This window comes from Zingiber officinale, chromosome 2A (assembly GCF_018446385.1).
Source record: "Zingiber officinale cultivar Zhangliang chromosome 2A, Zo_v1.1, whole genome shotgun sequence".
NCBI lineage: Eukaryota > Viridiplantae > Streptophyta > Magnoliopsida > Zingiberales > Zingiberaceae > Zingiber > Zingiber officinale.
Window position 1 is genome coordinate 55569687 of NC_055988.1, and position 27399 is coordinate 55597085.

Sequence of the window (27399 nt, forward strand, 5' to 3'; positions counted from 1 at the left end):
GTTTGATTTCTGAAACTGAATCTAATACTCTATTACTGGATCGTATATTGACCATATATTCTGACTTCGAATCTGATTTGCAACATTAGACAATTTATATATTTTATTTAAATATTTAATTTGATAAATATATAATTTTTAAAATTAAAAACTATTTATATGTGATTAATTATTTAATAATTTTAAAAATAATTTAATATATAATTATTATCAAATTATAATTTATTTGAAATTATTTATTTAAATTTTAATAATTAAATATCTAATTATAATCATCAATCAATTTATCTTTATTTTGTTTTAAAATCAACAAATTTCTTAATTTTTTTTTTTTACATGACAATTAATAATAAAGCATATGACCGTTAGAGTGCTATAATGCCGTTGCGTGAGAGGCAGGTCATCGCTTTGCTCCGTCTCCCACATCGCCCCTTTCCTCGCCACACGGAGTCGAAGGGGAAAGAAGAGGTTGAGTCGGGCTTCTCCTTGCGTCGGGTTTTCTCCTCGGTTTCTACTCCGTCCACCCCGCTTCCTCGCCTCCTCCCCTTCTGCCGGCCCATTTTCCAATTTTCGGGGTTCCTCCCTTCCGCTCGACTCGTTGCGTGAAGAGGAGCTTCAGCGACGCGAGGTGTGATGGGCACCGGGGGCAAGGTATCCAATCCCGCTTCCTGCTCCCTGTTTTTTTTATTTTTCCGATGCCACAAATTTTGCTTCGTGTTTGTGGGATTTGGGCATTTTTGTTCCATGCCCTAGTATTGTGATTGGCTGCTTATTGTAGTAAAATCTCATAATTTCTTTGTTCGTTTTGGTTTTGTTTCCTTTTCTTGGTTTGTACTGGGTCCTAGAGCCATTTGTGCAAACATTCACTTTGTTTTATCGCTTCTTTACCTTTGAAATTCATGTTATTTTCTGCGAGTTAATGTAACGTTTGTTTTATTGCTTCTTTACCTATGAAATTCAGGTTATTTTCTGCGAGTTAATGTAACTTTTGTCACACAAGTTGATGTAATTTTACTAGGTTCCCAACTTATGCTTGTGTTTGTTTCTTTGACTTAGAACGTATGGATTTGGTTATTGCAGGTATCTTTTGTGCTGTGGTAATTTTTTTCGGATCTATAATGCCTGGATTTCTCTTAACTGCATTTTTACTCACTTTCTCTGCTTTGTTGTTGCTCACATTATGTGGTACAACAAAGACTGGTGAGGAATCGTTCAATCAAGACAGCTTGTCTTATCAATTTTGCTATATGTTTGGTAATGAGAGCAAAGACTGAGTGACAATACATTATGTGAATATTTCTTGTTGAATTTTCCAAATCTAAATATTTGAATTGTATAAAAAAAACTTTTTAGAGAGCCGTAACTTGGTGATAATCCCTAGTGTGAGTGGGTGGGTTAAGTTATATATACCCAGATGCTTCCATTTAAAATTATTGTGGAAGGCTCTTAATAATGTGTGTTAAATTTACTTTAGTAGAGTTTTTATTTTTTTTGGTTTCTAGATACATTCACAGATAATACCTTTTATAACTTACCACAACATGATGGTGTTAAACTTTGATAACTCAGAACACCAAGATGATCTCTAAGGTATAAGCTGCTCTTGAAGAAAAAGGGAAAAAATTTCCTTTCTCAGTTTGTGATGTTCAGTTGTCATAAGAAATTTTATTACAGAATGTTATTAGGTATAATTTAAAGTTCTAGTCTGAATCAACACACATGTGGGTTAGCTTAATAACATTCTTCGACATTTAGTTTCTTGAAAATATTTTTTGTAGTAAGTAATTTGTATGCACACTTAAACATTTTATTTTCCCCTTTCAAGATTTCTTTTCCATTTGATCTTATGACATCCTATTAATTTAATGGAACTGAGAATCTTAGCCTAAGTTGTCTAAGGCAACTTAGGTGCAGCAATTCAGCTCTTTGAGGTTGTTTGTGATAGGTCCATGCTCTGCCTCCATGAATAGTCCCTTTACTTTCATCATATCCGATAATGTTAGTTTGTCATATTAGAAAGTAATTTTAGGATTTCTATATTTTCAAAGAGATAAATATATAAAGCAACAAAATACCATTGTACTTTATTTCTCTCCACGAAAGGAAGGGTGGTAAATGAATCATTCAATGATCTGGTCCAGATAATTCTGTTTCTTTGATAGAAGCCTGAGTTGTATAGCAAGGTATTGACTTTTGGGTGCATTCCTTTCATTTTTATTTGAAATATATTTGGATATCTCAATTAGACAAATTGAAACCAACTTCATTTTCCTTGTTCCTGTCCATGGATAGTTGAAGGCCCATATGAGACCTAGTTATGTGCAAGATCTTGGGTTACTGCTATGGATGCTTGCAATTCTTTGATGTTTTGCGTCTTTACAAATTCTTGGTATTGGAATTTCCATGACATGACTCTGTTGAGTAATTTTGATTTTCCAGAGTTGCATTTTATTTTATTTATCAAGAAAATTTCCTTTTTCTACATAATGTTGCAAGGAAAACAACCTTTGTAGCTTGAGTGACATCCAGAGTGCTAGGAAGATCTTGGTTAATACACAATAAACCAAGGTTATGAGCATGGTCGTTTATCTTCAGCATAATATTGAAGTTTTTCTTTTGCAATAATGTTGTCCAGATATGTTCCTTGTCAACTCTTTTATGTAGGTAAATTTAGATGGGCATTTCAGTTTTTTATAAAAGAATTTCCTTGTCTTCAACTGAGTATCATGCTCCTTATGGACAATTTCCCTTTTAGTCCATCTCTGTTAATTTTTTGTAGGCTATTACTTTCAATTCTCTTTTTGTGTTATTAGTTGTGTATTTTAAAAGTATACAGTACACTTTAAAAGTATTTGCTGTTTGTAGTTGGAATTGACGGTACATGATCAGTTTTTGGCTACACATTGCAAATGAGTCATTTGGTGCTGCTAATAGTGAACCGAGAGAACTTCATTCCATTTCATAATCCAACCTTCTTGTGATTTTGAGGGTTTGACATGTCAAAAATCTCATTTTTTTTCTTGATCATTATCTATGTTCATACTTTTCCCTAACTAAATAGGTGCAATAAGTGCTTCAGTATCATAATACTACTTTTGCCTATTCTTATAGCATTGGAGGATTAATGCCCTTCACATTCTCTTGGAAGTTAGTCCTTGGGTCAAGTATAACATATCTTCTAAACTTTGAATTGTTCTTGTACCTACGTATTTAACATCATTCCCATTGACACTCAGCCATCATGTGATTATCTTTTCTAAAAAATAATTTTTATCTTGAAAGTTAATCACATGTAACTAGTAGGTAAAGTTCTTAGTTAATTTTCTTTTAACTCGTCCTCTTTCATGTTTTGCAAGATTTGTTCGAAGCCACTGTAAGTAAAAATATGTAACAATTGTGTTGATGTCTTTACGGTTGTTAAATCTGAGGCCATATATCTTTATGAGCTTACAAGAAGTATTTGTCTTTTCCTGCTTGGCGAGCCTAAAATAATTCGTAGAGCTGGTTAGATTGCACTTTAGATGCACGGAGAAATGGGGTTTTGGAAAATGTTGCAAAGATAATTTAGAACCACTTCAAAACTTTCGTTAGTCACGGAGTTTTTTCTCACTAGAGTTGTTGCAATTGCTGCAATTACAATAGGTACTTTGCAGAAATTCTTTTTCAATAAAATGCATAGTTCTAAGTCTAAATAGCATTGTGGAAGCTTTTGCGGGCCATCAAATGTTTACTTTTTTTTAATCTGAAGTGTTTTGAAGAAATTGGCTTTTTTAAAAGATAATTATTATTTTTTTCCAAGGTCCAAGGAATATTTACAAACTTCTTTGTAGAGTACGAGCATTGTGGTAGTCACTAATGAAGTAGTCAATCCATGTTGCGGATATAATTTTTAAATTTTATTGGATAGATGTGAATTAGTGTGATAACATTAGTTCCACTTTTTGATTATATAATTTTTTCTACTTTATTCTCTTGGGTTGCAATTCTTTATATATATTGATCCCTTATGTGCATAGCATAATTTTATTGAGATATCAAATTGCATGACATTTCTTTGTTTTTCTTAGGTTGGCCAGAATTTTTTGCATGTTCGGGGATGGCTTCATGTATATTCATTCAGTTGTTGTCGTACTCCAATTTAGTATTCATGGTTTCCTTGGTCTGCAGAAATATATGTACATCAAGGAGCACAGAGCTGCCATTTGCATCCAGGTTTTTTTTTGCTCTCGTTTCTGATTGCTTTTATAATAGTTGCTTTGACATTTCTATAGTTGGTTCTTTAGCTTAATTAATTATGATTTCACCTTCTTTTGGTCTCATATGTTTCTGGTCTTTATTGGTTTGAAATATAGAAAGTGAGTTTAGAAATTCAGAATGAGTCCTCTAAGGTTCTTCTTACAATAGTTATTTTCATATGTGCTTTCTATTTGATTACGAGGATCAATCTAACCAGGAACAGGCTTGTGCTAATTTCAATGAAACAATTTTTTATCAGCTATATGATCAGGAGTCGATTAAGTTCACTCTTGGCTATTTTGATTAAGCTTTGATATTATCAGCTATATGATCAGGCTTGTGCTTTGTTAAAAGTTTACTAATACAATATAGGTTTTTGTTAGTCCTCGTTGGTTGTTCATTTTGAAATGGATATATGTTGATTTATTTTTGATTGTACGTTCAATCAATCACATCTATTTGAACTTTTAAACGGATCAACAAATGTAGACACATGATGGTTGGTGTATACATTCCGAATTTATTAATTTTTCTGCTATTGATTGTGAAGGAGAATTAGTGGTGCTATGAGCTATCTTAATTTTAGCAATGGGCTTAATTGATTTGCAAATTAAGTGTATGTATTGCATTGTTATATATGGCTAGCATGGATCAATAGACTTAGTGAGAATTCATGCTGAAAAATGCTATTGGTTTGTATTAATTGCATTATTTATTATTGTATGTATTTTGAACTGTTTACATCTGACTTCTATCATTTACATATAAGAGGGGAATATTTAGTTCCATAGAGGATTTTGATTAGCCGACCCTGCCAATAAGGCTTGATTGTTGTTGCATAGGGGATATAGATTATATATTAATGAAGCAATTTGATTAAGCCAAAAACCATGTAACCTACAATATTCCATGTTGGTTGAAGTATAGGAGTCTCTACTAATAATTGCCTATAGTAGAATCTCTATTTATTTGAGAATAACAACCTCCAAGCTATAGTATCTTATAATGCGGATTAGATTTCTTATCTTATTTGGCTTCTAAGTTATTCCCTATCGGAATTGCTTTTTTTATCTTATTAATATTCCCTTGCGGGATTGGTTTTTTTGATTGTATTGGTTTGCACCCCGAGTAGGATTAATTTTATAATCTTATCCATATCTTATTAATATTCTCCTAGGGGATTGGTTTTCTGATCTTACTAATAACCCTCAACAACATTAGTTTTTTAGATCTTATTGGTTTTTTCACTTACTATCTCTGGGTGGGATTGGAATTATTATCCTATTAGACTTCTCGATATTGTTAGGTGATCTTGGTTTTCTTATATCTTCGACGTATCCCCGGGCTATATTATTCTATAATAGCCCCTGGGCTAGTCTCTTTTCACAAATATCCCCTAGTGGATTGGTTTTCTAATCTTATTAGTATTCTATCCCAGACGTGACTTGTCTCCTAGTCTTATCAGAATTTTTAATATTATACCTAATTTATCTACTCGGTCGTGACATTTTTGGACTTCTGGTATTCTTGGTTTTATGGTTATCATCCTCCCGATATAGTGATTGAGCTCCTCTCCCGGTCGGGACATTATTGATATGCTCTATTGGGACATTATTGGACTTTTGATATTCTTGGTTTTCTAGTTGTCGTCCTCCTGACCAAGGGATCAAACTCCTTTCTTCGGTTGGGACATTATTAGACTTCTGGTATTCTTGGCTTTTTTGTTATCATCTTCCCGACTAAGGGATCAAACTTCTTTCCTCGGTTGGGACATTATTGTCCTCCTATTATAGTGATTGAGCTCCTCTTCGGCCGGGACATTATTGATATGCTCTATTGGGACATTATTGGACTTCTGGTATTCTTGGTTTTCTAGTTGTCTAAAAAAAAATTTATCTACTCGGTCATGACATTTTTGGATTTCTGGTATTCTTGTTCTGGTTATCATCCTCCCGATATAGTGATTGAGCTCCTCTCCTGGCTGGGACATTATTGATATGCTCTATTGGGACATTTTTGGACTTCTGATATTCTTGGTTTTCTAGTTGTCATCCTCCTAACTAAGGGATCAAACTCCTTTCCTCGGTTGGGACATTATTGGCCTTTTGGTATTCTTGGCTTTCTTGTTATCATCTTCCCGACTAAGGGATCAAACTCCTTTCCTCGGTTGGGACATTATTGTCCTCCTATTATAGTGATTGAGCTCCTCTCCGGTTGGGACATTATTGATATGCTCTATTGGGACACTATTGGACTTCTGGTATTCTTGGTTTTCTAGTTGTCATCCTCCCGACCAAGGGATCAAATTCCTTTCCTCGGTCCGGACATTATTGGACTTATGGTATTCTTGGCTTTCTGGTTATCATTCTCCCGACTAAAGGATCAAACTCCTTTCCTCGGTTGGGACATTATTAGACTTCTGGTATTCTTGGCTTTCTCGTTATTATCCTCCTGTTATAGTGATTGAGCTCCTCTTCTCGACTGGGACATTATTGATATGCCATATTGGGACATTACTGGACTTCTGGTATTCTTGGTTTTTAGTTGTCATTCTCCCGACCAAGGGATCGAATTCCTTTCCTTGGTCGGGACATTATTGGACTTCTGGTATTCTTGATTATTATCCTCCTCTTGGCTTTCTGGTTATCATTCTCCCGACTAAAGGATCAAACTCCTTTCCTCGGTTGGGACATTATTAGACTTCTGTATTCTTGGCTTTCTCGTTATTATCCTCCTGTTATAGTGATTGAGCTCCTCTTCTCGGCTGGGACAGTATTGATATGCTCTATTAGGACATTATTGGACTTCTGGTATTTTTGGTTTTTAGTTGTCATCCTCCCGACCAAGGGATCAAATTCCTTTCCTCGGTCGGGACATTATTGGACTTCTGGTATTCTTGACTTTCTGATTATTATCCTCCTGTTATAGTGATTGAGCTCCTCTCCTTAGCTGGGACATTATTGGACTTCTGATATTCTTAGTTTTCTAGTTATCTTCCTCTCGACCAAGGGATCAAATTCCTTTCCTCGGTCGGGACATTATTGGACTTCTGGTATTCTTGGTTTTCTAGTTATTATCCTCCTGTTATAGTGATTGAGCTCCTCTCCCCGGTTGGAACATTATTGATATGCTCTATTGGGACATTATGAGACTTCTGGTATTCTTAGTTTTTTAGTTGTCATCCTCTCGACCAAGGGATCAAACTCCTTTATTTGGTTGGGAGGACTTCTGGTATTCTTGACTTTCTGGTTATTATCCTCCTGTTATAGTGATTGAGCTCCTCTCCTTAGCTGGGACATTATTGGACTTCTGATATTCTTGGTTTTCTAGTTATCATCCTCCCGACCAAGGGATCGAATTCCTTTCCTCGGTCGGGACATTATTGGACTTCTGGTATTCTTGGTTTTCTAGTTATTATCCTCCTGTTATAGTGATTGAGCTCCTCTCCCCGGCTGGAACATTATTGATATGCTCTATTGGGACATTATGAGACTTCTGGTATTCTTAGTTTTTTAGTTGGCATCCTCTCGACCAAGGGATCAAACTCCTTTATTTGGTTGGGAGGTTATTTGACTTTGTCCTTTTTTATTTCTATAAAGAACTATATTCGTAAAATGTTTTTATTTGTAGATATGGGTGCAAGATATCTTATACGTACCTTTTTTGATTGGTATCCATCATAGGATTAAGCTTATTCAGAAAAATCTCTCAGTTATGCTTTGGACTCTTGATCAGATGGCTATTGCTCATATAATATTTACTTATGGCTAGCTACCTACATTGGTCAGTCATCGAATATGTATTTTTTCTTTTGCCTTCGTATTTCAAGATTCTTTATAGGTACTGTAGAAGTTATTGTTTATCATAATCTATTAATTGAATTAATGATCCTTAGTGATTGTGTTTTATTGTTACTAGCTAAACATTTGTTGCAACATAGATTTGGTTGGGACATTTTATTTCTCATCCACAAACAATATGCTGCAGATGAAATACATTGATACATTACTGCACTCATGAATTGTTGGAGATGCAACATTTGAGACTATGCTAAATCTTACTCATTGTATAGGCCCCACCTCTTTCTAGTTGGGTACACAAGATAGCTGCTGTGTATTTCTGCAAAAGACATACATGCTTCAGTCAAGTTTCCAAAGACCCTTCATTGGGTATTTTTGAGCAAATAGTTAATGGTCTGTAAGTGTCATGTAAAATTGGACAACTTCCAATATATTCGTTTACCTTTATATTTCAATATATTTCTGTCTAAATTTAGTTATCATCCAATTTAGGTTGCTAGCTATTCTTTTTAATTGCTTCATTTTTGCTAGGTAATCGAGCATATTCTGTTTTCTCCCAAGAAGACTTATTGCACGCACTTCATGATAACAACACTTCCTATCCACGGCTACTACACCTGGGAACTTCTGATATGATACTTCTCACCTATTTTCTACTATTTGTTAGTTGTTACCATATTTTCTCCCAATAGATTTTTCTTTACAACTTGTTCACTAATTTTTCATTTTCATTATAATTATCACTTGGAGTTTATCTTTAATTTCATATTGTTTTCAATAATTTTTATTTTTTATTATGCAATTGATCATTTGTTGTAGGTGGAGACATCCAATATGCAAAGTCATACATGACCAGATTAGATGATAGAATAATTTGGACATATCAGTCAATTAGTAAACTTTATCAACTTGTAAATAACTGCTAAGATTTATAATGACAACATGCTCTTTCATTCTAGGTTTGGATTCTTGTTTCCACTTGCTTACATGTAGATGATTGGCGAATGTTCTTCTGTTTTTCTTGAAATTTGATAAGGTAATTCATTTCTTTGAAGTCTAAAGGGTAGGATGTTGGTATCTAATGTTTTGATCTTTGATGTTTTTTCTTGTTTCTTTTTGTCATTTTATTTATTTTCATAGTCGAGTTTTCTTAATTAGTTTAACTATCACACGAATTCACTTTTTCTCTTCATGCAATTTATTTTCTCAACTACTATTGATGGAAAAATCAAGCTTGGTAGTATAATTGTTTGGTATTCATAGTTGACTATGATGCTCTTAGTCCTCTAGACCAAAGGATCAAACTCCTCCCCCGATAGGAATTGACGGGACTTCTGGCACTTCTAGTATTCATTGTATTCAGGGGTATTCTTGGTCTTTTCCTTATTACCCTATCGACCAAAGGATCATGTTGCTCTCCCCAATCGGGATAGATACTACTTCTGGTATTTATGGTCTTCTTATTACTTTCCCGATCGAAGGATCGAGTTCCTCTCTTGGACATGAATGGATTTCGGGTATTCATGGCAGTCTTGGCATTCTTGTGGATCCTAGATCTTCTTCTTCTTATTATTATCCTCCTGACCGTAGAATTGAACTCCTCTCCCTGGTTGGATTATGATGGGACTTCTAGAACTTTTGGTATTCATGGTTTTCTCGGGGTATTCTTGCCTTTTCCTTATTACCCTCCGATTTCCTCTCCCCGATTGGAATTTCTATTGTTTGTGACATTCGTGGCATTCTATTGGCTTCTTTAGTCTTCCTAAATCCCCTCTCCATCGTTGGGGTGGAACGGACATTCGGATATTCTCAGCCTTCTTTGGATTTCTTTGTATTCTTATCATTATCCTCCTGATTGAGTGATCGAGCTCCTCTTTTCGAACCGAATTATAATTGTTATTCAGGTGTTATGGGCATTATTTATTTTTGGTCGTGGGATCGAGCTACTCTCCCCACTTCGATGATAATTGGTATTCCTGTATGCTGGGCATTCTTATGCTTATTATCTTCAGTTGGATTATAGTTGATATTCGGGTATTCTAGGCATTCTTATATTTATCATCTTCATGACCTCCTTTACTCGGTCAGATTATAATTAGTATTTAGATATCTCGGGCATTCTAATTTTTACCTTATCATAAATTTTGATATTCTAGGACTGGAATCTACTTCAGTTGTTAAATTCTTGCAAAAGACATAAGTTGTTGAAATTATGAAGCGGCATTGCCTTTCGTTTGGGCATCAATAGAGATACATGCTTTCTTATTCCTGTACTTTCTCCTTTTTTATTTCTATAAAGAGTTATATTCGTAAAATGTTTTTATTTTGAGATATGGTGCAAGATATGTGATATGTACCTTTTTTTGATTGGTAGAAGTTCACTTCCAAAATAGAAAAAACTTCTTATGATTTCATGAACTTTCACTTTTTCTCTTTTAATGGACTGTTAATCAAGACCTCTTCCTTTTTTCCACTTATAAGCAGAACATTAAAGTCTTTTATTTAATAAGGAATGAATTATTTTGTGTGTCTTTTAAACTAGTGACTTTTGCATAAATTAGGATAAAAACATGAGGGCCAACAACTTAATATAAAAAGTGTCGTTATTCTCTTTTTCCTATAATTCATGCTATAATTCCGAAAGTTTCTTATAAGTTAGAAGTTTATCTTGGTGTTTCTTTAGGAATTTTATTTTATTTATTAGGATGGTATTATATAGAAATAACCTGATTTGGTGTTTGCTTTCTTGCACGTTGACTGTGTCTAGTGTTTGTACCTAATAAGTTAAAAATCATTATTTGTCTTAACATTTTCTTGTCTTTAGTTGTTGTAATTGTGTTTATGTTTATAAATATTTGTTTTTTTTTCTTATAAATATTTTTAAGATGTTTGAGTCCTATTTAAGGAGTTGCCAAAGTTGGGGCTATGCTTGTGTTGCCTCAACATCTTCACCACTTGTTTAAACACTTTAATTCCATTCTAGTCTTGCATATATTTTTGAGGCATTCTACTTTTTCATGCTGTTTTTTGTACTTGATTGTTGCTCTATTTTATATAGGCGGGATAATAATGGAATCAATTGCATTTTTACTACAAGTTTTTTTCTCTTTTAAGTTTACACTGATTTGCAGTTATATTGTTCTTTGTAAAATAGAAAAATAAAGTATTTTAAAGAATAATTATAATATCAATTTGTTAAGCTAGTTGAAGACATTCTTAATATTTCTTCATAGCTTGCTTCTTTACAAAAATGTTGATTTTATTCAACAAAACAAATTGTCAATTGACCCTTTTCCTTTTGGTGACCGATTAATATTCTTTAATTAATAATTTATATTACTTAGTTACCTTTAAATAATATCTTTTTCATAATTTCTTTTTATTTACATCTTGACTTCTTTAGATATTTTGGATGACCTTTTAGGTATTGATCAATTCAACTTTAAATTTGAATCACAATAATTTTTTTTTACTTTGCTTAGTGAAACAATTACTTTGTTGAATAATTTTACCTAGATTTGATTGTTCAACAAATCTAATATATTGTACAAATGTGGTGTATCTGATTGTTTTACTTTTGTGATTGCAGTCTTGCAGTGGATAGATGCATGAAGCTATTTTCATGTTGCGTTGGTAGTTTTAAACTCTGTAATGGCTATCTATCCTGATCACTAATGCTCTTTTGTAATTTGGGAGCTTGCTTTTTTTGGAAGTTAAGATTTCTATACTTGTTGCATATAAACAATTTGCTTGATATATGTGATATTGTAATTTTTTTGTATCTGCACTAGATTTTAGCACTTATCTGATAAGGAATTTTAGCACCTATCTATCCTGATCACTAATGCTCTTTATGGGGACAGGTCCAACAAGTCATTGATAAGACTTGTGGTTTTGCTTGTGGAACATTTTCAAAGTTTTTTTTTACATTATTTGTTATGTTTTATGAAAAGGGTTGTTCATGTTTATTTTTTATTTTTTATATTTTGTGGAAACTAGTTAGGGGAATGATTCAGTGGTTTAATTTTTCTAGGGTCTCAAAATTCTTGTATGTTGCCTTTTGTATTTTTTGATGATTTTATTCTCTCTAATCTCTTTACTTAGTAGTGCCTTTTGATTTGTGCTGTAGTTGCTAGTTTGTCTAATTTATCAACCCAGTTGGAATGTTCGGAAGGTTGCTTATGCAAAATTGGCTCTTCTTTGGAAATTTTGTTGGTAAATCTTCTTGAAAATATAGGTGTTGGTTGTCTTTAGTTATTGAGAAAATTTCACAATTGAAGTTTATGTAAATGTTTGTGTTCCTTACTAAATCTATGTGCTCTTTGTAACTTATGGTCAATTGTGATCTACTAGGTTGTTGCCTTAGTTCCTCCAAAACTTAAATGACTTACTTTGTATGGTTGGGGCATATGGACACTTAGATCTGCTTAACCCCATGTCGCCGCTTTATATTGTGATGCATTTAATACTTATATTCATGCTATTTGATGCTTATACTCTAGTCGGAGTCATACAAGGTTTAGGCTTCTTTGATTGAGACTTTGCTCTTTGTGTTTCTCTTCTAGGCATATGGACACCTTTTGGTTTGTTTTCATTGCCTAGTTGTTTATAGTGTTTGTTTTTTCACTTTTGGTGCTATATCAAGTTTATTCCAAACTTCTTATGCCAATTACTAGTTTCTTATTTGATTAATTTTCTCAATTAACTTCCTAAGATGATGCATGCGTGGTCAATGACACACAGAGTTGGTATGAGGTACAAATCTGCTATCTGTTTAACTGTTAGTGAAATGTTTTCTTCTTATTGCAACTGCAGCTATTTCCTATTTCGGTGGTTCATATTTCCAGCTGATAATTTGCTCACATCACCCTTGCATTGCCAACAATGGTATAAGTAACCATGTATGGAAGGTAGGTCCTGCCTGTGATTTACCTCCTTCGTGTTAGCCCTGGGATGGGTTGGCGGGGCGCTGGGGGCGAGCGTATTCGCCTTTTGTCATCATGTATGGAAGATAGGTCAAGTTCCCAAAGGCCCTTCGTAGGGGTATTTTTGAACAAATCTAGTGGTCTGTTAGTGTCATGTAAAGTTGGACCACCTCCAGCAGATTGTCTTACCTTTAAATTTCCGGTTTATTTCTATCTAAATTTAGTTATCATCCAACTTTACTTGTTGCTAGCTTATTCTTTTTAATTACTTCATTTATGCTAGGTAATCGAGCAGATTCTGTTTTCTTCCCAGAAGACTGCATGCACAATGACTGCACTTTCTACTTCTGAGCCTCCACGGCTACTACACCTAGGAACTTTTGATATGATACTTTTGACCTATTTTCTAGTATTAGTTCGTTGTTACCATATTTTCTCCCAACAGATTTTTCTTTACAACTTGTTCACCCGTTTTCATTTTCTTTATTACTAGATTGTAAATTTAGTTTATATTAGTTTTGCTCATGAGCAGTTGCTAAATGAGTGTCAATTTTTTGGATTCATATGTATCTCTGTTGTACTCTTTAAAATGATAGGTCATATCGAAAGAAGGTTCATTGAGGTGCCTCTTGGAGCTACATGGGTTCTGGCAACAATCAATGAGAGCTTCAAGATTTGATACAATTCAGGTACAATGTGCTTTGCTAACATCGTGAACTTGCACTTTATTTGATATGCTCCTTAACAAATATGTATCTCTGTTGTACTCTTAAAATGATAGGTCATATCGAAAGAAGGTTCATTGAGGTGCCTCTTGGAGCTACATGGGTTCTGGCAACAATCAATGAGAGCTTCAAGATTTGATACAATTCAGGTACAATGTGCTTTGCTAACATCTTATGATATTGTGAACTTGCACTTTATTTGATATGCTCCTTAACAGATATGTCCTTTGGAGAGGCCTAAGATAAATCATTTGCTTTTCCCTGTTAAAGGTGGTTTTGCAATGGAGTTGAATGTTGCCCAGTTTTGGTCCAGTGGAATTGATAGCCATGAAGTAGCCTCTTGTAGATTTTGAGGTAAACAATGAAGAAACTAGCTATTTCTTGCCAAGCATCTATCATTAAAATGGAGTGATAGAAAGTTCTGAGGTGTCAGATTCACACTTGCACGCATCAAATGTGTTTGCTATGTCCTTTCTTCATTAAAGCTATCCGAGATGCTCTCTCTACTGCTCGAGATAAAGAGCAAAGAAAAAGAAATATATCTCTTTTTTCCAACGAAGGATACCAACAGAGTTGCGGTATTTTGTTTGAGTCTTGTATGGTAACATACAATTGTAATTCTGTTGCAGGGAGGACCAGATCATATTCCTGGACTTTGCATTCCTAAAGCACTCACCCTCTGTTGCCTATATTTTTGCAGGTGACTTCTTCAGATTTTCCACATCCCCCAATATGTTGAAAAATGAATTATGTAATTGAATTCTTGTTTTACTAATTATAAAGTGTATGGATGCCTGTTATGGTTAAGTTTTGTTTTCTTTGAGATTTTTAGCCTTTTGCGATTCAAAATCATTCAATTATGGTTCTGTATGACTTTTCAGGGGCTAATTAATGGATTAGTTGAAATGCGAGAGAACAAGATGCTTTGGAGTTTGGCGAATTAATTGCTCTCACATATGAAAAAAATATTTCAAAGTGAGTTTGTAAAACAAAATTCATGGCTTTAAATATTCTTGAGAATAAATTTCAAACTGACCATATGATCTATCTAAAATAACTTGCCTAAGTAGTTAAGAAAAAATTTGCCTAAATGATTCAATATTGTGTATGATGATTTGTTAAATTGAATTTCCATCAATGCTACTATTTTTTTTTTTGCTATTTTTCTTCTTCCATATACTTGTTTGGAAGGACCCAATTAAATTGGGAAAGACTTTCTTCTACCATATACTTTTGATTCTTTTGATCATTGTTTCCTGTTCACGTATGTTGGGCCTGAAATTTTGTTGGTATGGAGTGCTTAAGTCCTATTATCATACTAGAAGAAATGAAATAATAATTGTACATTGCATTGAGGCATTGTCGTATAATCTTATTTATTCTCAGTACCTGGAAGATAATGGTTCGACTACAAGTACTTATGGCTTTGACTAAATCTATCTCTTGGCACAATTCATCCACACTGCACCGAAGTTTTCCATCTTTTATTGATACTCTCAAAGATGCCTTGAAAGATGACTATTGGTATATGTACCATTTTTGCTATGCAATTCTAACGTCATTCATTTATTTTTGTGTGCAGAAATAGTTCCCAATTTGTTAAACCGCAACCAGAACAATCAAAAGATTACTCTAGTTTCAAGTTGGAAAGGAAGGAAATGTATGTTCACAGCTCGTGCAGTCACTTATCTTAGCTTCTCAAGATGACTTAAGTGAGGTCAGAAAAAGAGCCCTCTTTTGCATAAAGGTTTATGCAAATGTATGTAGTTTAAATGGTTGACTGACTTTCCCCTAAATCTATAAAGAAGCCACATTGAAATTTATATTTTTCTAATTGTTTCCATGATTGCATTAGGTAAATCTTGCATTAGTTATTGCAAGTCTTTTGATTTTAGCTCCAGCTATTACACAAAGTAAATGGGAGTGGCCTATGTATTCCGCAGAGCGTTGTGCTTTGATGTTTTTCAATTAACAAAGGTCGGTATTGTTGATTTTGTTTATCATAGTTTTTCTTTGGCCTCTTTGAATTCTCATAATTCTTTTGACTACTTATATTCAGTTTCATTTGAGTAGTAATTTAATGCAAGTTATTTATACATTTTACTTCCAAATTTATTGCAATATATTATTCAGATACATTTTACTTTTATTTTCTGTTATATTGAATTGTCTTTGACTTAAATATACATAAAAGTAGCCTGCTTTAGTCACCTATCCTTAAAGCATATTATTTTTTGATTCCTTCAAGTGTTCACCTAGAGGTTCCATAAAATATATCTCGCTAAAAACTTGACAAGAGTCAAATTAGGAATATAGAAAGTAGCTTGATCAACATTATAATCATCGCTTGTCCTTGGATCATACCTCTTGAAAGTAAAACCTAAAATCTCGTATCTTGGGAACCACGAGTTAGACCTTTATATAGGAAACAAGATATACACCAAAAGATAAAAATACCCCTATAATTATTCTAATACTCCCCCTCAAGCTTGTGAATATAGATCATATGCACCAAGTTTGTTACATATGTAGTCAATTCGGGGACCTCTAAGTGACTTAGTGAATATATCTACTAGCTGATCATGTGAGTTGACAAAACTAGTAGATATTTCTCCAGATATGACTTTCTCTCTGATAAAGTGACAGTCAATTTCAATATGCTTTGTCCTCTCATGGAAGGCTGAATTTGAGGCAATATGCATAGCGGCCTGGTTGTCACATATGAGTGACATTTATGTAACCTCTCCAAACCTTAGTTCTTGAAGCAACTGTTTTAACCATATATGTTCTTGACTGGCAATAGCCATAGCTCGATATTCTGCTTCTGCACTAAATCTTGCCACAACATTCTATTTTTTCGACAAATATACAAAATCCAGAAGTAGATCTTCTATCAAAGGGAGATCCTGCCCAATCTGCATCAGAATACCCCATGACTTGAGTATGTCCTTTGTCTTCATATAGAAGACCCTTTCCTGGTGCACCCCTGATACATCGAATGTTCTTTGCACGGCATCCCAATGTTCTTTGCACGGAGAGCTAAGAAACTGACAGTAAGGTAGCTTAGTTTCCCTACCAATCGCCTGTACCGTTCAGGATCTGAAAGAGGCTTCCCCTGATTTGGCAGGAGCTTGACATTAGGATCCATGGGATTGTCGACTGTCTTTGAGTTTAACATTCCTGTTTCTTCCAGAATATTCATTGCATACTTCCTTTGGGATATAATGATCCCATCTTTAGACTGTGTCATTTCTAATCCCTAGGAAATATTTGAATTGTCGAGATCCTTTGTCTGGAAATGTGTGAAAAGATGTTTTACTTGTGAAATCCCAAGATGATCATTACTTGTGATGACAATATCATCAACATAAACCACTACATAGATGCAACCAGTAGATGAGTGGCGATAAAAGACAGAATGATCAGCTTCGCTTTCAGTCATGCCAAACTGTTGAATTACGGTACTAAATCTACTGAACCATGCTCTGGGTAACTGCTTGAGACCATATAAAGATTTCCGCAAGCGACATACAAGACCAGAAGACTCCCCCTGAGCAACAAAACACGGAGGTTGCTCCATGTAGACTTCCTCGAGCAGGTCACCATGTAAGAATGCATTTTTGATGTCCAATTGACGAAGAGGCCAATGGCGAATTGCAGCAATAGACAGGAAAAGACGCACAGAAGACATCTTGGCAACAGGAGAAAAGGTGTCTCCAAAATCCAATCCAAATACCCGAGTATAGCCTTTAGCGACAAGACGAGCCTTAAGCCGATCAACCGTGCCGTCTACACCAACTTTCACCGTAAACACCTATCGACAACCAACCACTGACTTCCTAGGAGGTAGAGGAACGAGGTCCCAAGTCCCACTGTTCTATAAGACACTCATTTCATCAAGCATAGCCTGTTTCCATCCTGGATGGGCAAAGACATCACCTGCAGTCTTTGGAAGAGAAACAGACGACAAGGAAGACAGACAATAATAATAGGATGGAGAAAGACGATGATAGCTCAAAGAAACATAGTGAGGAGAAGGATTACGAGTGGAACGCATACCCTTCCGAAGTGCAATAGGAACATCGGAGTCAGGAGATGGGATCGGAGGAAACGATGAAGGACTTGGTTCCAAAGATGTGCCCACGGCAGTATCAGTGTTGGTTGGCGGCAAAGCAGAACGAGGTCGACGCTGATAAACCTGCAAAGGAGGAGACAAGACTGGAGATGATAGAGGCGCTTCCGGAGGACAAAAGATAGTTACTGGTGCAGGTGGAGAGTGAGAAACCTCGGCCTGTGAAGCGGAGGGACCAAAAAAGAAACTGACTCAAAAAATGTGACATCAGCAGAAATGAAGTACCAACGAAGAGTAGGGGAATAACACTTGTATCCTTTCTGAGACCGTGGGTACCTAAGGAAGACACACTTATGAGACCGGGGAGAAAGTTTGTCAAGAGCATGAGCAAAACATATAGAACCAAAGACCCGAGGCGGTAGAGGATGAAGAGGCTGATGCGGATAAAGTACCTGATGAGGTATTTTACCCTGGAGAGTGGATGAAGGCATGTGATTGATGAGATAACACGCAGTAAGTACGACATCACCCCAAAACTGATGAAGGACATGAGAATGGAGAAGAAGAGTCCGAGTGATCTCAAGGAGATGACGATTCTTGCGTTCTGCAATCCCATTCTGTTGAGGGGTATGAGGGCAAGACGTGCGATACAACACACCATGAGATGTCAAGAATGTACGAAATTGAGTAGATAAATACTCGCGTGCATTATCACTTTGCAAAGTTCGAAGGGAAGTACCAAATTGAGTTTTTATTTCTAGAAAAAATGATTCAAAAATAGAAAATAATTCTGAATGATCCTTCATTAGATATAACCATGTACAACGGGAAAAATCGTCTATAAAAATAACAAACTTGACCCCAATGTAGAAGAAACACGACTCGGACCCCAAACATTAGAATGAACCAAAGCAAAAGGAGACGTAGCCCGACTCTCAATACGAGGGGAAAAAGAACTACGAACATGCTTACCTAATTGACAGGATTCACAAGATAAAGATTCTAAGTGAGAAAGACTAGGATGTAACTGTTTTAACTTCCTGGATGTCCCAACTGAGCATGAATAAGTAGTGGAGAGGCCGCCGCCGAACCAACAAAAGAAGGTTGTTGAAGCCGATAGAGGCTATGAGATTCACATCCGAAGCCCTGTAAGGAAACAGATGTGTATTAGTGAAAGAAATGATACAATCAAGAGATCGAGTAAGTTAACTTATTGATAATAAATTAAAGGGAGCGCCAGGAACATAAAGAACATTATGAATGGAAAGAGATGAAGAACGATGAACAATGCCAATATCCTGAGATTGAGTTTGGGAACCATTGGCTATGGTGACCATTGGCAAATTACCAGAAGTAGTGAGGGAGGAAAATAGGGATTTATTACCACTGATATGATCGGTGGTCCCAGAATCAAGAACCCAAGGACCCGAAGAACGAGATATGCCAGCAAAGGAAGTACCAACGTGTGCAATGGTAGCAGTGGAACCAGAAGCCTGACGATCCTCAAACCATTTCAGAAAGTCAGTATAGGAAGGTGTTGGAGTCGAATCCGGTGTTAATTGTGAAGTGGAAGCTGAAGAAGAAGTGACAGAACTCTGAACGATTTGAGCAGCACGAGGAGGACGACCATGTAGACTCCAGCACTTATCAATCATGTGTCCCGGTCGGTGGCAGTGATCACACTAAGGACGTCCTTTGCCACCCTTGCGAGGTGGAGGTCCTTTGTGTTGAGAGACCAAAGCTGACGAGTCGACAGGAACAGAAGAAGGCATCATCAAGACTTTGGCCGGGACACGGAGAAGAGTCGCCCAGGGGTTGCCCAGGATCTGGTCACGGACATGAGAATAATCTGTGGGCAGACCATATAAAGCCAGAGACATAAAAAATTTCTTCCGATTTTCAAGCTCTTCAATAGGATTGGCTGCATGTGGGAGTAGTTTATTGAAATCACAAAGAAGGCTAGAGACTGAACCCAGATAAGTTGACATTGAATCCTTAATATGATGGGCGCTGAGGATGGTCATGAGATCTTCACAAACTTGATAGAGTCGCCGAGAGGTGTTTGTAAAGAGTTGTTGAGCTTGTGTCCAAACATCTTTGCAAGTTTTGTGAGTACGGAAGAACATTCCTAAGAGATGGATGGATGATGGCTCGGATAATACAACACAATTGAGCGTTAACCTTCTTCCACAGAGGATGATCAGCGACTTGAACATCTTCTTCAATTTGAGTGAGATATGTCTCATAACCCTGTCCAACAAGCCAAAGCTCAATGTGAGATGCCCAAGAGATATAAGTTTTACCATCCAACTGCTCGGAAGAAAGAGGTGCAGTGATATGGTTAGTAAAGATTGAGGTATCTGGCTTTGGGGCACCAGATGTAGCCATGAATAGAACTGTGAGCCGGACTGATGGAATAGATGAAGTGAGCTTGCTTATGCTGGAAGAGATTTCCTAGCAACCAACCACAGAAGAAGAAGAAAAAGGGAGAGGCTGCAGTTACCGGACTGCGGGCGAGGATGGAGACGCAGGCGCCCTCGACAGCGGCCTGGCGGGCTAGGGCGAGGCCGATCTCGCTGGAGCCTCGGTGATAAAGACGTGGTGGCCTTGATAGGGCAGAGGAAGAAAAGAAACGAGAGGAGAAGCCCTTTGCCGCTGGAGAACTCGCGGAAGAGAGACGCAGCGCAAACCCTCCTGGATGGGGAAGAGGCAGACGGCGCGGAGAGGACTCGCTTCCAACTGGGAGGGTTTGAAGCTGCAGAGGCTTCGAAGAGCATCTACCCGACGGATTCCACCCGCGCGTCGTCATGATCGAGGAGGAGACCAAGGAAGATCTGCTCGGGCGAGGCCAAGGAAGAAGAGCGCGGCGGAGACGGCGAGCTTGAGGTGTTCGCGACGGGGAGCGAGAGGATGACGGTGTAACAGACGGAGGGGAAAGAAATTAGGGTTTTAACCTTGCTCTGATACCATGTTGAAAGCAAAACCTAAAATCTCGTATCTTGGGAACCACGAGTTAGGCCTTTATATAGGAAAGAAGATATACACCAAAAGACAAAAATAGCCCTATAATTATTCTAACAATACCAATTGTCAGAAATTTCCTTGGATAATTTCTAAAGAAATTTGAAAATTCTACTAAAATTGCAGCCTATATTTGGGAGTTTTGATCAATTTTCACTAAATTCTACTAAAATTCCAGTCTCTGTTTCAATTTTCGTTATGATACTTCTGACATATTTTCTAGTATTAATTAGTTGTTACCATATTTCCTCCCAACAGATTTTTCTTTACAATTTGTTCACCAGTTTTTCATTTTCATTATAATTATCACTTGCAATTTTTCTTTAATTTTATATTATTTTCAATATTTTTATTTTTTATTATGTCGACCATTTGTTGTAGGTGGAGACATCTAATTTGCAAAGTCATACATGACCAGATTTGCTAGGAGAATTTCAAAGCTTTTTGAAAAGAGGTATTTTATTTTGGACATATCGGTCAATTAATAAATTTTGTCAACTTGTAAATAACTGCTAAGATAAGGCTTGATTATTGTTTATAGGTTTTGATTCTCTATTAATGAAGCGATTTGATTAGCCAAATGCTCCTCTTTTTCTTGAAATTTATTGCATATTGGTTGAACTATAGGAGTCTCTACTAATAATTTCCTATAGCAAAATCTTTATTTATATGAGAACAACAGCCTCCAAACTATAGTATCTTATAATATCTCCAAGCAGGATTGGATTTCTCATTTTATTGAACTTATGTTATTCCCTATCGGGATTGGTTTTCTGATCTTATTAATATTCCCCAGTAGGATTGTTTTTTCTGATTGTATTGGTCTGCACCCCGAGCGGGATATCTTATTAATATTCTCCTAGGGGATTGGTTCTCTGATCTTTCTAATAGACCTCAGCAATATTAGTTTTTCAGATCTTATTGGGTTTTTCACTTAATATCTCTGGGAGGGATTGAAATTCATATCCTATTATACTTCTGGATATTGTCTAGTGAACTTTCTGATATAATTGAAATATCCCCATGCTATATTATTCTATAACAGCGCTTGGGCTAGTCTCTTTACACAAATATCCCTAGCGGATTGCTTTTCTCATCTTATTGGTATTTTATCCTCGAGCGTGACTCATCTCCTAGTCTTATCAGTATTTTCAATATTATTCCTTATTGTTCGACCTGGTTGGGACATTATTGGACTTTTGGTATTCTTAGTTTTCTGGTTATCATCCTCCCGACCTAGGGATCAAACTCCTTTTCCTAGTCGGGACATTATTGGACTCCTGGTATTCTTGATTTTCTGGTTATCATCATCCCGGCCAAGGGATCAAACTTCTTTCTCTTGTCGGGACATTATTGAACTTCTGGTATTTATGGATTTCTTGTTATTATCCTCCTCATATAGGGATTGATCTCCTTAGCCCGGACATTATTGATATGCTTTATTGGAATACTATTGAACTTCTAGTATTTTTCGTTTTCTCATTATCATCCTCCCGACCAAAGGATCGAACTTCATTCCTCAGTTAGGACATCATTGGACTTTTAGTATTCTTGATTTTCTTCTTATCCTCATAATATAATGATTGAACTCCTCCCATTGATCGGGATGGATCGTTTTCAAGTATTCTGGCATTCTTATTCTTAGCGGTGGATCATTGGCATTCAGGCATTTAAGGCATTTTTCTTCTTATTTATTATCTTAATGGTCATGTGATCGAGCCCATTGAGATCACTGCACCAGGTAACCTTAGTCTTGTCTTCTTGTCTATTTTTGAGCGCGTCCATTGAGATCACTCACCAGGTAACCCTTTAGTCTTGTCTTCTTGTCTATTTTTGAGCTTTCAGTTTGTTTGTTTTTTTTCTTCCTCAAGGAAGATTATATTATGTTTTATGGGCTATGTTGAGAGGACTATTGACTATATTAAGCTCTTTTCTTCCTATTCTGCAAGTCTGCAAAAGGTGAAATATGCCACCTTGGCGGTCCCCTATGATTGGTAGGGAGTAAATCAGGAAACCAAAGCTAGCAATCACATAGGAGTAAACTCTTTTCTTCCTAGCAACTTGTATGAAAGGAGCATGGACAAAATCATTTAGTCATCCTTTATGTGTTTTTGAATGTATTAAAGTTCTATATGATGATTTCCTAACATCATTGAAATCTTGGTTTCAATTAAATTCTAAGTTTGGGTTGTTGTTGTTCAAATCTTTTACCTAGATTTCTTCCCTCTCAACTGTTTCTACTTGAAATTTTTAATATTTAATAGTTTAGTTATGTACTGTTTTGATTGATCATCTTGAGCATGAAGGATTATCTTTTATCTATTTTACCAAGGAATCAAAATGGTAAGTACTCGACGGTGTCTGAGTTCAATCTTGATTTTTTTTATTCCATATGTAGCTTTTTCTACCTTCTATCGCTGATTATTTCTTTCATTTTTACTAACTATGATTTTGTTGATTCATAAAGAAATACTACTCTAGACTTTTCTTCTTCCAATGTGCTTACTGCTGGACAATTTATACAGTGTCGTGTTAAAAGCTTTGATAAAGCTTGATTTGTTCTCTTTGATGATTCTGATCCTGATGTGGTCGCAAAATGTGTTGCTTGTTTTAGTTCTTTGTCTATGTTTTTAATATTTAATCTAATTATTGATTGACTTGGTATTCTATCATAGGTTAAAGATCTTAAAGGACTCTCAATTGACCTATTGGTTCCATGTATAATGGTTAATGCTCGAGTGACTTTTGTTCTTGAGAATGGGATAATGCTATTTTCTTACGTACTTCACTAGATGTGTATGGCTTTTCTATTTTTTCATTGCTTATATTTTTGAAGGTGTTGGGCTTTGAAATTGAATACGATGTAGTTACTTCTTAGCTGCTTATACTTTTTGATAGGTTGATATGTCCATTTAGAGAATGCTTTCCAAATTGGAACATGGAAAGACAATTATGGTCAAAACAAAAAGTTATTACATTCGCATTGTTGATGAGTTAATAACCATGCTTTCTAATTTTTTTTTTTTGACACATGAGCTACACCAAATAGTGAACGCGGTCGTTGACATGGTAGCTCTTGCGTGTGTTCAGGCGGTATTGCCAATGCAACCGTAGCTTTTGCAATTGGGGTTCCATCCATTGAACTCTTGTATTTTTTATTGCTGAAACTGTTTCTCAAATTCTTTTTCCTACATTCTAGAGATTGTATCAATCACTAGGCGTCCTGCAGTAGCTACAATTGTATCAGAATGCCTTTTAGGATCAGCTCTAGCTTTATTTTCCCTTACATTGGGGTTGCCTTGAGTATAGGTGGAACCTTTCTTAGAATTATATTTTCAAGTTACTATATTTCCTCATTTGATACTGCCAGAGGTTAGGACAACTCGAAATCGTTACTATCCCTAGGTAGGCACATGTCTTTCTGCTTCCTCCAACCATCTGTACACACCAGGGTCAGTAGGTAATGCTCTCCAATAGCTTCTTCCGGTGGTAGTTAAAGTTGATGTTGCAATCATTGTATGCTTGCTGATGTGCAGGTGGCAGCTAACTATTCTGTCTGGCTGTTCCCACTATCACAGGACTCGTGTTCTCATCACTGGCCTCATCAACAGGACTATCCAAGTCTTCATGGTTTGAGGATTCCGAGAGGCATCACAGTGCACCACATGATGTCCTAGTTGCCGGCATCCAATGCAAAACTTCAATGTAGATTCAAAATGCAGTTGTAAATCCACTTCACTCTCATCTGGTAGGGTTGCTTCATTGTGGCAAAAGGCGAATACTCTCACCCCCAGCGTCTCCGCCAACCCGTCCCAGAGCCAACACGGAGGAAGTAAATCACGGGCGACTACTAGCCTTTGGAATAGTGACTAGCACATAAGGGAGGTATTTACCTCGGCTTTGTCGAGATTCGAACCTCAGACCTCATTGTGGCAACACCTCATGCGCTATCCACTAGACCCATCCGAGGGGATTGGTAGGGTTGCTTCATTGTAGCTATGAAAGGAGGTGATCATTTTTGAATTGGAATTTCCTTTTATCAATTATGCAATCAATTACCTTTTAATTATTTATTTCATATAAGATTTTTTGTTCTTTTTTTATCTTGACATAGGGAATTGAATTGTGCAAAATAAATTAATTTTATTATTACTTTGAATTTTTTTTGATCTTTTTTCATTATCATGCTAATTGTGGTTGTCAATCATAGAAATGATGGATCAACCAGATGATGTGAAAGCACATGATATAAGAATGTGTATGTCGAATATTGATAACTTAAAGAACCAAGTCTTTCTTAACTTTATTTTAATAAATTTAGCCGCTAGATTGGATCCATGCCCTCGACATTAGCTAATATGTATTTTGAATGTGGTCTGAAACACAAGTGTGTGGGGACTAATGTTTGTTGTGGCCTTGGGGTGTAGGTAACATGATCTTGCATAGCTATTTTAGAAGAAGAGAACAATAGACAATCAATAAACTATAATAATAATAAAAAAAGAGGATTTTTTTTTGGATCTTACTTGTCATTGTTGTAAAAAGCTTGCATATTCCATGCTTTCAAACAAATAAAATATGATTCATACGTTTAAGGTTTGCCAAATGTGACAAATTGATGATCTTGTGCAAGTATAAATAGATTCTATTGAATATGAATTAGTCTTGTCATGATAGGGAAGCATATGGTAATATAAATATACCTCATCAAATCTTTATGAACTGCGTGTTTCTCTTTGCTATGATATATTTTTGCATTGTCACGAGTGCAATACCAAGGGTAAAAATTGTTGCTCCTATTCTATTATGATTATTACTTTATAACAAATTAAAGGTGTCACCAGGACGCTTTAATTATATTGCTCAAGGTGCTAGTATTATTCTTTCTAAAGGACATGTCAATTCAATCATTACTTCTCATTTACCCTTAAAATATCTAAATGACCTTATGTTATATGCATTATTATCAACTTTCTATTAATAGGATTTACGTTCTAACGAACTATTATTGCTCCATTTATTTTTAGTTCGCTATTTTTTCAAGAACGCTTTTGAACATGATTTTTCTGAGCATCTACCAACATGCTGGAGTTTTTGCTTGAAGTTGATGGAAGAAGTTGAAGAGTTTCACTTAAAGGTTTATGTTTCAGTTTTTAGGCCTTTTTCTACCGGTTAGAACTTTTGCAAATTATTATTTCATTGCTTTAATTCTTCTATTTTGCCCTTGCAATTCATCTAAAATGCCCTTTTTGCCTTTTTTTTCCCAAGAAAGTGTCAACACTTGATCTTTCTACCAACTTTTATGAGGAGCAAATGCATGTTTATTTTGTTTATGTTGGTTGATAATGCTTTTAGCCGACACTATATAGTTGGAATAAGGCTTGTTTGTTGTTGTTGGTTTGATTATGCTTTACTCCCGAGTATACGCAAATCATGTGTTTTCCTAATGTTAAATTGACTTTCCAAGGAAGTATAACAATTAGTTAGAAAATTGAATTATATCACTATTATCAGATCTTAATTGTTGCAAGTGTGATTAGTCAATTATTTGGGTTCAATGACATGACTATTTGGAAACAACTGTTAAGGATTCTTGAAAAAGGTCTGTTCGACCTTTGCGTGGTCATCTACATATTTTGGTCTATTCAATATAGATGGGAGATCCACATTAGGACAATTGAATTTCATAATAGGGAATTGTAAAGCTACAAATGTTGAGCGAAGAATTCTAATAATTCACTCATTGAATAACTTCATTTCTTTGCTTTTTTGGTGATTAACTAGATTATAATCTACTTCTAACCCAATGCATTTGAATCCTTCTTTCTTAGAATGGAAATCAAATTCCTCTTCGAACACCATTTTTATTGGCATTCGGAGGTTCATGCATTATGTGTAAGAGTATCTTGAGGCTTTGAACTTAATTAGTTATTTTTGTCATGTAAACTTTGTGTTTTACAATTATGGAGATCCATGTTTGTTTTGTTTTCTCCCTCTTTTATGAGATGTTTTACATCATCTTGCTAACATCTTTTAGGTACAAGTGTTGAATTTGATATCTGCACTAACTAATTAATGATGTTGGAGATAAGGTTTTGCCATATGCAAGTCAATTGTCCAATTTTTTTCTGCAAGGTATAATCCTCTTTATCCTATCAATCATATTCAGTATCTCCTCCATAAAGTTTTTTGTTCCCAGCACGTTGAGAGGGAAAATGAGATTAAATCAAATCATAAATCTTAGGTTGTTTGGTGCTGCTATGTTGAACATTTGCTTAATATTTCTTTTAATCCTATCCTCTTCCAAGACACTCTCTTGAGTGATTGCATGAGCATCTAAGTTAATAGCAATAGAGGCAATTGTTACTTAACCTGAAATCAAACATTGCAGGAAATCTTCTACAGTATGTATCCTCATTAAATTCATGCAATGTTCTAAGTTGAATCATCTTGACATAGATTCTATTGTATCCTCCACAACATGGAACATGTATCCTATTTGCATTTTGTTTACTTGTTGGATCCTTCAATGTGACCATTCTTTGTTTGATATGGATTGCTTTTACAACTTATCAGGTATATCAAGTGTCTACCAAGGAGAAGCGTCGTTCACAAATCGC

General features: G+C 35.7%; 1 long non-coding RNA gene across 3 annotated transcripts; it reads left to right on the top strand.

Annotated features, from left to right (window-relative positions):
* Positions 1–383: 383 nt before the first annotated feature.
* LOC122041126 lies at positions 384–27077 on the top strand. 3 transcript variants are annotated; one of them, XR_006128836.1, is made up of 15 exons: positions 384–651; positions 4168–4212; positions 8309–8433; positions 8568–9072; positions 11626–13650; positions 13743–13835; positions 13957–14040; positions 14316–14386; positions 14568–14661; positions 15269–15445; positions 15542–15663; positions 21161–21233; positions 25807–26674; positions 26817–26914; positions 27024–27077. It is a non-coding gene; the product is annotated as an uncharacterized LOC122041126 (long non-coding RNA). The 3 variants fall into 3 exon arrangements; XR_006128835.1 differs by having other exon boundaries at positions 26817–27071; XR_006128837.1 differs by having other exon boundaries at positions 25807–25916; positions 26817–27071.
* Positions 27078–27399: the final 322 nt, after the last annotated feature.